Source organism: Mus musculus, chromosome 13 (genome assembly GCF_000001635.26).
Source record: "Mus musculus strain C57BL/6J chromosome 13, GRCm38.p6 C57BL/6J".
Lineage (NCBI taxonomy): Eukaryota > Metazoa > Chordata > Mammalia > Rodentia > Muridae > Mus > Mus musculus.
The window spans coordinates 98,973,066-98,984,089 of NC_000079.6; the positions used below are offsets into that span (position 1 = coordinate 98,973,066).

Genomic DNA, 11,024 nt, shown 5'->3' on the forward strand with positions numbered 1-11,024 from the left:
AAAAAAAATAAAATCAAAGTTACTGAATGGAGAAAGAGTAGATACCACAAGTTACCAGGGACAGCATTACATGATGATAAAGGAGGCAGTCTACCCTACTATTACACAGTGATCTGTCAAACACGTGAGCATCAAAGCTCATGAGCCAAAAGCTGATCTTAAAACTTCAGAAAGGCGCAGAGTGGTTTGGTTTTTCGTTGGGGAAGATTGCAGCTCTTGTTCAAGCACTTACAGCGTACCACGTCTATCCCAGCAAGGGCCTCAGACTTCGGCATTGGGTCAAAGAAAATGGCCTGAACCAAGCAGACCGCTAGGAAGTCCACCAGCGGGAAAGCACCCCTCTTGTCCCTCTCCCCAAACAGTGGGGTGCCCTCTACCGGTGGGGTGAAGAAACCTCACCGCTACAGGCCCGGGACCGTGGCTCTAAGAGAGATCCGTGGTTACCAGAAATAGACTGAGCTGCTCATCCGGAAGCTGCTGTTCCAGAGCTTGGTGAGGGAGATGGCCCAGAATTTCAAAACCGACTTAAGGTTTCAAAGTGCAGCCATCGGTGCCCTTCAGGAGGCTAGTGAATCATACCTGGTGGGATTGTTTGAAGATACCAATCTGTGTGTCATCCACGCCAAGAGAGTCACCATATGCCCAAAGACATCCAGTTGGCTCGACAGATAGGGGAGGAGAGCGGGGGGGGGGGGGGGGGGGCGGGAGAGCTTAAATTAAGGCGGTTTTTATGGCATTTTGTAGTAATTTCTGTAAAATACTTTGATTTAATTTGTGCTTTTTTTTTTTGTAAGAAATTGTTTACAATATGTTGCATTTGTACTTAAGTCACTCCATCTTTCACTCAGGATGAATGCAAAGAGTGACTGTTCACAGACCTCAGTGATGTGAGCACTGTGGCTCAGGAGTGACAAGTTGCTAATACGCAGAATGGATGGGTGATAATTCTTGCTTTTCATGATGCATGTTTCTGTATGTTACGACTTGTTGGGTAGCTATTAAGGTACTAGAATTGATAAATGTATACAGGGTTCTTTTGAAATAAAACTGGTTATGAGTTGAAAAAAAATTAATCACTGTGGCTATCTGTGACCCAAGAGCCTTGGTGATAAAACGGAGGTCATCAAGTTGGTTTGAAAAATTAGCACCTACATGTTGGCTATGAGAAATCCACTTTTAAAGTAAATCTACATATATAGTCTAAAAATAGACGGCTAAAGAGATGGCTCAATGGTTATAAATGTATCTTAGTTACGGTTTCTACTGCTGTGATAAAACACCGTGGCCAAAAGCAAGTTGGAGGAAAAAGGGGAGTTTGTTTTTTTTTTTTTTTGTTTTTTTGTTTTTTTGAGACAGGGTTTCTCTGTATAGCCCTGGCTGTCCTGGAACTCATTCTGTAGACCAGGCTAGCCTTGAACTCAGAAATCTGCCTGCCTCTGCCTCCCGAGGGCTGGGATTAAAGGCGTGTGCCACCATACCCGGCCATGGGAGTTTGTTTTATCTTACAGCTTGTAATCCTTAAGGAAAAGAAGTCAAGACAGGAACCTGGAGGCAGGAACTGAAATAGGGGCCATGGAGGGATTACTGGCTTACTCTGTCTCAGTTAGGGGGTTGCTGATGTGAACAGACACCATGACCAAGACAACTCTTATAAAGACAACATTTAATTGGGACTGGCTTACAGGTTCAGAGGGTCAGTCCATTATCATCAAGGTGGGAGCATCCTGGCACAGATGATACAGGAAGAGATAAGAGTTCTACATTTTCATCTGGAGGCTGCTAGGAGAAAATGGCTCCCACATGGTGAGGAGGAGAGTCCTATTGCCCACCCCCCCACAGCGATACACTTCCTCCAACAAGGCCACACCTCCTAATTGTGCTACTCCCATGCCAAGCATATTCAAACCACCATACTCTTCATGGCTTATTAAGTCTACTATCTTAAACAACGCAAGACCCCTTACCAAGAGGCAGGTGTATATTTTCTACGAATCTTATCAGCTGTTAAAGGATTTGAAAGAATTCTGTAGTTTTGAAGAACTTTTGGTTGTTTTTCTTTTCGATCCTAACTGGAATAGCCCAGGTTGATCTTGAAGGCAACTTACATAGCCTGCTAGCTTCCCCCACACTGCCAAATGTCTTCTGAAATAATCAGTTGTCAGAGGTAAGACTGTTTGTCAACACCTGGTGTGCAACATAGCCAGGTCTGATAAGAAATGATCTCAAATCTTAGAAATCCAACCTGTTCTCTCCTGAGCCTCCAACAAGTGCTAGTGAGCCACATGTATTTTGAGCACTCCTGGGATCCCCCTCATATGCCACCATGTAAAACCATTGGTTGCATACTGCATAGCTATTTTACACGGTAGTGCTAAGTATACACTGCCTAATGACTTGGATCCAGTCATTAAGTTTTCTGGGCCAGAGCCCCAGGGAATGTCTAGTTGGCAGTTGATCTGAGCATATCGTTATAACTGCTACAATTTTTGTCTTCTAAGAGTCTTCTCTTCATTTTCTCTGTATCTGTTGCCCCTGGCTTGGTTCTAGTTTGCCCCAGCTTTGTTAATGGGTGAGTTTCACTTTAAAATCAGCTTGCATGCCTCAGTGAGAGAAGATGTACCTAGTCCTACAATGACTGATGTGTGTGGGTGCGGGTGGGTGGGAGGGGACTTCCCCTTTTCAGAGGAGAAGGGGAGAAGGGAATGGAAGGGGAGGAGCTTTGAGGGGGTAGAATGGGAGAAGAGAGGACCCTGATATTAGGATGTAAAATGAATAAATAAATATTTAAAAAAAGAATGTACAAGGCTTTGTATTTGTTCCCCAGCATAATTAAATAGGTGAATAAATAAATACATCATTTGCCTTGAGAAAAAAATCCACTTTTTTTTTTTTTTTTTTGCTTGTTGGTGTGTGACATGCCTTATGGTGTGTGTTGGGGCCGGCTATCGGCTCACATGTTCAGGTTCGAGCCTGGAAGGCATCTTGGAACTGAAAGAAAAGAGGGAGCCTAGGCAGGTTGAGAAATAATGGAACCAAGACAACTAGTCTGCTCAAGGTTCACATGTATAAAGGAGAGGGGGAAAGCCCATTCCTGCCAATTCATCTTTGGAACCTGGAACCAGCTGCAGGTGATGACGTGCAGGATAGGGAGTAGTCTCCAGAATAGATCCCGGGGCCTCTCAGCAGGTAGCAGTATCTTAAAGAGGTACAGAGACCCTGGCTGAACAATAGAGTGATCTAGGGAGGAAGGCTCCACCCTAGATAATCTCCTTAGTGGCAGCAAGGTCAAGGTCTGGCTCAGCCTGCTTCAGGCTTAAGGGAGGCTACAGGTGTGTACCACTAGTTTCAAACAATGACAAAATCCATATTTGCTCATGTTGCTGACTTGGTAGGAAATTGCTTCCTATCTCCTTTGTGTCTTTTAATATCTTTGTGCTTTCAGTAATCTTTCATAATCACATCATATGTCCAACAGACTGATAACAGGCAGGCTCTTGCCATCTGCATTGTGTATCTCTGAGGAAAGGGCTGCTAAGTGACATGAGATTTCATTTTGCCACAGCATCATCTGGCAGTCCACAAGCTATCAGCCTCCATTTCTAGGTTAATACGTTTTTATTTAATAAGTCTGTAATCATCTTGAGGCTAACTACATTGTATGGTAGTCAGTGATCTTCTGGATGTCTGTGTTTGAATTAAGTTAGAGTCTGAATGACAATAATTCAAAATAATACTGGCATAAATAAGTTCAATTTTATTTTTCTTATGTCAACGTAGGGCAGCCATGGCTGGAAGGGCTGGAAGAGACCTGTGACCTCACCCTGTTAATTGTCAGAGATTTCGGGACCTAGGGATTCACCTCAAGTGGTCAAGCTTGACAGGAAGTGACACATGACCTGCTTGCGGAGCCACCTCTTCAGTATTCCCACCCCAGGTTTCACTTTTTAAGAAAGATTGTATTGTTTACTTTGTGTATGGGTATTTTGCCTGCATGTATATGCCCTGGAACTAGCATTACACACAGCTGTGAGCAGACATGTCAGTATTGGGAATTGAACCTGGGTCCTCTAGAGGACTGCTCCCAACTGCTGAGCCATCTCTCTAGCTCCTCCTAGTTTCACTTCTAAGGATTTACTCTAAAGCACTGGGAACAGAGCCTTTGGTAGATATTTGTATACCATGTCCATAGCAACACCATTTACAATGGCTGAAAGACAAAGGAAATGTAATCACCCATTAGCAAACAAATAAAGACAGATGCAAATGGAGGAATTTTATCTAATCTTAAGAAGAAGGAAAGTCTGATATTCTCAGCATAGATGCAGGAGAAGCTGTTACACAGCGTGATATGGCTGTGAAATCATACAGAACTTCACTTAGAGGCAGACCTGGAGGAGTCAGACACCTAGGGTCAAAGGATGGATTGGTTTTACTGGGACCCAGGAGAAGACAGAAGGGTAGTTACAGTTTAATGGTTGTGGTGGTTTGAATATGTGTGTCCCAGGGAGTGGCACTATTGTGGCACTATTAGGAGGCGTGTCTTTGTTTGAGTAGGTGTGTCACTGTGGGCCTAGGCTTTGAGAGACCTTCTTCCTAGCTGTTTGGAAGCCAGTCTTCGTTTTGCCTTCAGATGCAGATCTCTCAGCTCCTCTAGCACCATGGCTGCCTGGAAGCCACCATGTTGCTGCCTTGATGATAACGGACTGAACCTCTGAGCCTGTAAGCCAGCCCCAATTAAATGTTGTCCTTAGAAGAGTTGCCATGGTCATGGTGTCTGTTCACAGCAGTAAAACCCTACTTAACGCCGTGGTGCAGGTTCAGTAAGGCACAAGGTTGTAGAGATGGTTGGTGGCAATCATTGTTCAGCAGCCACTGAGCCACATAGTGAGAACTTGCATGTATTTAATATATTTTACAAAAATTCCAAAAATAAGGTGTTTTTTTTACACATATGCATTTTTATAATTAGACATGAAAACAGTTGTATTTTGAAGATTTTTTTTTTCCCAAGAAGAGTGATCTCATTTTGAAATTCTATTTTTATTATATTCTGCTTTAAAACGCATGCCAATGCAGAGGGAATGTGAGACTCCCTTCACCCAAAGCTCATACCTCAATCTAGAAAGGAAATTCCTCGTAATTAGACCGTTGCTTGAATTATGGAATGGTTTTTGCATTTGCTCTCCTTATTCCAGTGATTTGAAACATCAACCATACATTTATTTATTTATTTATGTATTTATTTTTGGTCTGTGAACTAACTTAAGGTGTCAAGCTTTGAGAGCCTGCTAGCCTAAACTCGCAAAGCATGCATCATTATCCAAACCTGTGTTTCGTAAATTCTCTTCTAAATGGGAAGTCCGTCCTTTTGGGCAATGTGCTGTGAAGTGATTTAGTTGTCAGGTGGCTCTTTTATTTATATTATTGGTTATTTTATTTATTTACATTTCAAATGTTGTCCCCCTTCCTGGTCTCCCTTCCACAAGCCCCCCATCCCATCCCTCCTCCCCTTTGCCTCTAAGAGGGTGCTCCTCTTCCCATCTACCCACCCACTCCTGCCTCACCGCTCCCACATCCCCCCTATGCTTCCCCTCCCACTGATGCCAGATAAGGCCATGCTTTGCTACATAGGCAGCTGGAGCCATGGGTCCCTCCATGTGTACTCTTTGTCTGGTGGTTTAGTCCCTGGGAGCTCTGAGGTGTCATGTTAGTTGATATTGTTCTTCCTATGGGGTTGCAATTTGCTTCAGCTCCTTCAGTCCTTTCCCTAACTCCTCCATTGGGGTCCCCAATGGTTGGCTGTGAGTATCTGCATCTGTATTAGTCAGGTGCTGGCAGAGTCTCTCAGGGGGACATCTATATCAGGCTCCTGCCAGGAAGCACTTCTTGGCATCATCAATAGTGCCAGGGTTTGGTATCTACAGATAGGATGGATCCATAGGTGGGGTGGTCCCTGGATGGCCTTTTCTTCAGTCTCTGCTCCATTTTTTGGTCCCTGCCTTTCCTTTAGACTAGGTTAAAAATTTTGAGATGGGTGGGTGACCCATCCCTCAATTGAGGTCTGTGTCTATCTACTGGAGATGGTCTCTACAGGTTCTATCTCCCCTTTGTTGAGTATTTTGGCTAATATTATCCCATTTGGGTTCTGGGAACATCTTGTTTCCCTAGCATCTGGGACTTTCTAGTGGCTCCCCCCAGGTCCCTACCCCTTACTGCTACATATTTCTATTTCATTTCCTGACCCTCTGGATTTTCTCCTCTTTTCCCATGCCTGATCCTGCCCCATTTTTTTCCTCCCCCTCTTCTCTCCCTCCCATGCCCTCCCTCCCTCTACCTCCCATGATTATTTTGTTCCCCTTCTAAGTAGGACTGAAGCATCCACACGTTGGTCTTCCTTCTTGTTAAGCCTCATATGGTCTGTGAGTTGTATCATGGGTGTTCTGAGCTTTTGGGCTAATATCCACTTATCAGTGAGTACATACCATGTGTGTCCTTTTATGTCTGGGCTACCTCACTCAGGATATTTTCTAGTTCCATCCATTTGCCTGCAAATTCCATAAAGTCATTGTTTTTAATAGCTGAGTAGTACTGCATTGTGTAAATGTACCACATTTTCTGTATCCATTCTTTTGATGAGGGACATCTGGGTTGTTTCCAGCTTCTGGCTATTATAAATAAGGCTGCTAAGAACATAGTGGAGCATGTGTCCTTTCTATATGTTGGAGCATCTTTTGATTTGATAGAATACATAAGCAACCCCAAAAATTCTATCAGAGAATTCCTACAGCTAATAAACAACTTCAGCAAAATGGCTGGATATAAAATTAATTTAAATAAATCAGTAGCCTTCCTCTACACAAAGGATAAATGGTCTGAAAAAAAAATCAGGGAAACAACACCATTCACAATGGTCACAAATAATATAAAATATCTTGGTATGACTCTAACCAAACAAGTGAAAGATCTATATAACAAGAACTTCAAGTCTCCGAAGAAAGAAGTCAAAGAAGACCTCAGAAGATGGAAAGATCTCCTATGCTCATGGATTGCCAGTATTAACAGTAAAAATGGCTATCTTACCAAAAGCAATCTACAGATTCAATGCTATCCCTATCAAAATTCCAACTCAATTCTTTACAGAGATAGAAAGAGCAATTCTCAAATTTATCTGGAATAACAAAAAGCCCAGGATAGGGAAAACTATTCTCAGCAATAAAAACCTCTGGGGGCCAGGTGTGGTGGCACACACCTTTAATCCCAGCACTCGGGAGGCAGAGGCAGGTGGATTTCTGAGTTCGAGGCCAGCCTGGTCTACAAAGTGAATTCCAGGACAGCCAGGGCTATACAGAGAAACCCTGTCTCGAAAAACCAAAAAAAAAAAAAAAAAAAAAAAAAAAAAGAACCTCTGGGGGAATCAGCATCCCTGACTTCAAGCTGTACTACAGAGCAATTGTGATAAAAACTGCTTGGTATTGGTACAGGGACAGACAGGTAGATCAATGGAATAGAAGTGAAGACCCAGAAATGAAACCACACACCTATGGTCACTTGATCTTTGACAAAGAAGCTAAAACCATTCAGTGGAAAAAAGACAGCATTTTCCTTTCTTTCTTTCTTTCTTTCTTTCTTTCTTTCTTTCTTTCTTTCTTTCTTTCTTTCTCTCTCTCTCTCTCTCTCTCTCTCTCTCTCTCTCTCTCTCTTTCTTTCTTTCTTTTTTTCTTTTCTGAGACAGGGTTTCTCTGTATAGCTCTGGCTGTCCTGGAACTCATTTTGTAGACCAGGCTGGCCTTGAACTCAGAAATCCTCCTGCCTCTGCCTCCCAAGTGCTGGGATTAAAGGTGTGTGCCACCACGCCCAGCAAAAGACAGCATTTTCAACAAATGGTCCTGGTTCAACTGGAGGTCAACTAGTAGAATACAAATTGATCTGTTCTTATCTCTTTGATCAAAGCTCAAGTTCAAGTGGGTTAAGGACCTCCACATAAAACCAGATACACTGAATCTTTTTTTTTTAAATCTTATCTTTTTTTTTTTTTTTTTTTTTTTTAAAGACAGGGTTTCTCTCAGGTAGCCCTGGCTGTCCTGGAACTCACTCTGCAGACCAGGCTGGTCTTGAACTCAGAAATCCGCCTGCCTCTGCCTCCTGAGTGCTGGGATTAAAGGCGTGCACCACCAACACCCGACTCAGATACACTGAATGTAATAGAAGAGAAAGTGGGAAAGAGCCTTGAACACATGTGGGGGAGGGGGTATTTCCTGAACAGAATGCCAATAGCTCAGGCTCTACGATCAGGAATTGACAAATGGGACCTCATAAAATTGAAAAGCTTGCAGTAAGGCAAAGGACACTGTCAACAGGACGAAATGGCAACCCACAAATTGGGAAAAGATCTTTACCAATCCTACACGCGATAGAGGGCTAATATCCAATATATACAAAGAACTCAAAGAAGTTAGACTCCAGAGAACCAAGTGACCCTATTTAAAAATGGGGTACATAGCTAAACAAAGAATTCTCAACTGAGGAATACCAAATGGTTGAGAAGCACCAAAGAAATGTTCAATATCCTTAGTTATCAGGGAAATGCAAATCAAAACGACCCTGAGATTCCACCTCACACCAGTCAGAATGGCTAAGATAAAAAAAACTCCAGCAGCAGCAGATGCTGGTGAGGATGTGGAGAAGACACTCCTCCATTGCTGGTGGGACCGCAAGCAGGTACAACCATGTGGAAGTCAGTCTGGTGGTTCCTCGTAAAATTGGAAGTCGTTTTACCTGAAGACGTAGCTATACCATTGCAGGGAATATACCCAAAAGATGCTCCAACATATAACAGTGAGCTCTTTTCAAAATCAATTAATGGGGGCTGGAGAGATGGCTCAGTGGTTAAGAGCACTGACTGTTCTTCCAAAGGTCATGAGTTCAAATCCCAGCAACCACATAGTGGCTCACAACCATCCATTATGAGATCTAACACTCCCTTCTGGTACATCTGAAGACAGTGACAGTGTAACAGTGTGTACTTAGGTATAATAATAAAATAGATCTTTAAATCAATTAATATACTTACTTTTAGGTATTTATTATATCATCAGGTAGCTTGGTGTTGTTATGCAAACATAACACACCATGCTTGCACAAACTAGATGATAAGGCTTCTTGCACCCAGGCTGCAGACCTGTACAGGACACTACTGTGTTGTACCTTGCAAGCCATTATAACACAAAGGTAAGTAGGTGCTTGTGAATCTAAACATAGAAAAGAGTACAGTAAAAAATAGTGTGAATAGGAACGAACAGCTGTACTGTGATATCAGGGGCCCGCCATCACAAGCAGGGCTGGCCACTGGCTACAATAACACACGGTAGGGCTTGAATGCTCTTTAGGCTTCCTGGGTCATGTTAGGGATATTTTGGTGCTTGTTTTTCTTGAACATCTGCACACAAAAGTAGAAGACTCACTTAGTGCTGTGGTGAATGCACACACACACACACACACACACACACGTATATTATATGTATATGTATGTGTATGTATACATATGTATATATAATCTTTGCATATGGGATTGGCTTAGAAGTTGAGATTTTCTGACCCTCTCCCTCTTAGACCTCAGGGCCTTTCTGTCTGTCACTGAGCTGTGAGTCTGCTGAGATGGTTCCCAGGTAGCTGGAATGGCTGATGAAGATCAGCTTTAAGTAGCTCATCCTCTCCGTGTACACCCTGGTTAGCTGAGTAGGGCCTGTACAGGGGTTTTCAGGAACTCTGACAAGTTAGATTCAGAAGCAAAGGAACCCAGGAGAAACAGAATGTATCCTGGGCACCCATCAGGGAAGGCCTCCTCCTTTAGAGTGGCTTCAGTTCCAACCTCTGAAGAAACATAAAAACAAGCAATTTCTTTTTATTTTGCCTTGTGGAAATTTATGTGTCTCTTATAACCAGAAAGAAGAAGAAGAAAAAAAACCCCACATTTCTGTAGTCTGCTACAAACATCTCTTCTTTGGAAGATGAGCCAGCAGCACCTAGGAAAAACTGAGTCCAGGACACCAAGGGCTCAGGAATCCTGCTCTCAAGGTCTTTCCCCAGAAGAGCTCTTGAGGGAGATTGTTCACACTGTGTCGCCTGGTCTCCCTGGCAAGCCTGGTATATGCTCAAACCCAGCCCTGCCAAACCCACCCACCAGGATAACCTCAAGCACGTGATGGGTTCTCAGTGCCTGCTTTCATCCTCCATGGCCTGAGGATAATGATTTAATCCTTACAGAGTTTTGTGGGGTTAAGTAAATTAATATGTGTAGGGTGTGATCAGCTGGGTTATGTTTCTGTGACTGTGGCAACTCTACTAGTGAAAAACAAGTCACTCTAGACCTCTCTCAGGAAAGGGCATATGACAAGTTGTGACAGTGTGGCATCCTAGATAGAACAGGCGTGTAAGCAACCCAGATCTACATTCATCTGCAGGCAGGAACCTAAGAAATAGTGTAGAGAGAGAAACATATGCGCTATGAACTTGTGCTTGCAATACAAACAAAACGGAACTTCTGGCTTAGGGATACATAGATAGCAAAGGACAAAGACAATCCAAAGAATGGGGGTGGGGAGTTGGGAGTGGGCTCAGGCTAGCAGGTAGGGAGATGGAATTGGGAAAAAGCTTCATTATCTTTAGAAAGATCTTATACTTAATAAAATGACCGAGCATGTTGGCACTGGTCTACATAACAAATTTCAGGCCAGGACTACACAGTGAGACTCTGTCTCAAAAAGAAAAATAAAAACTAAACTTAATAAATTGGGTGGAAGTTCATGGAAGAACGGGGGTTGGAGGGATGGTTCGGCTGTTAAGAGCAGTGGCTGCTCTTCCAGAGGGTCTGGGTTAGGGTCCCAACATCCACATGTAGACTCCAACTACCTGTAACTCCAGTTCCAGGGGACCCAATGTCCGCTTCTGCCTTCTCAGGTACCAGGCAAAACATCCTATACATGTAAAATAGAGTACAATAAATAAGTGACTCTAAGCAAGGTTAT

General features: G+C 43.1%; 1 pseudogene; it reads left to right on the top strand.

The window, feature by feature from the left end:
* Positions 1-288: 288 nt before the first annotated feature.
* Gm47052 lies at positions 289-3,851 on the top strand (annotated as a pseudogene).
* Positions 3,852-11,024: the final 7,173 nt, after the last annotated feature.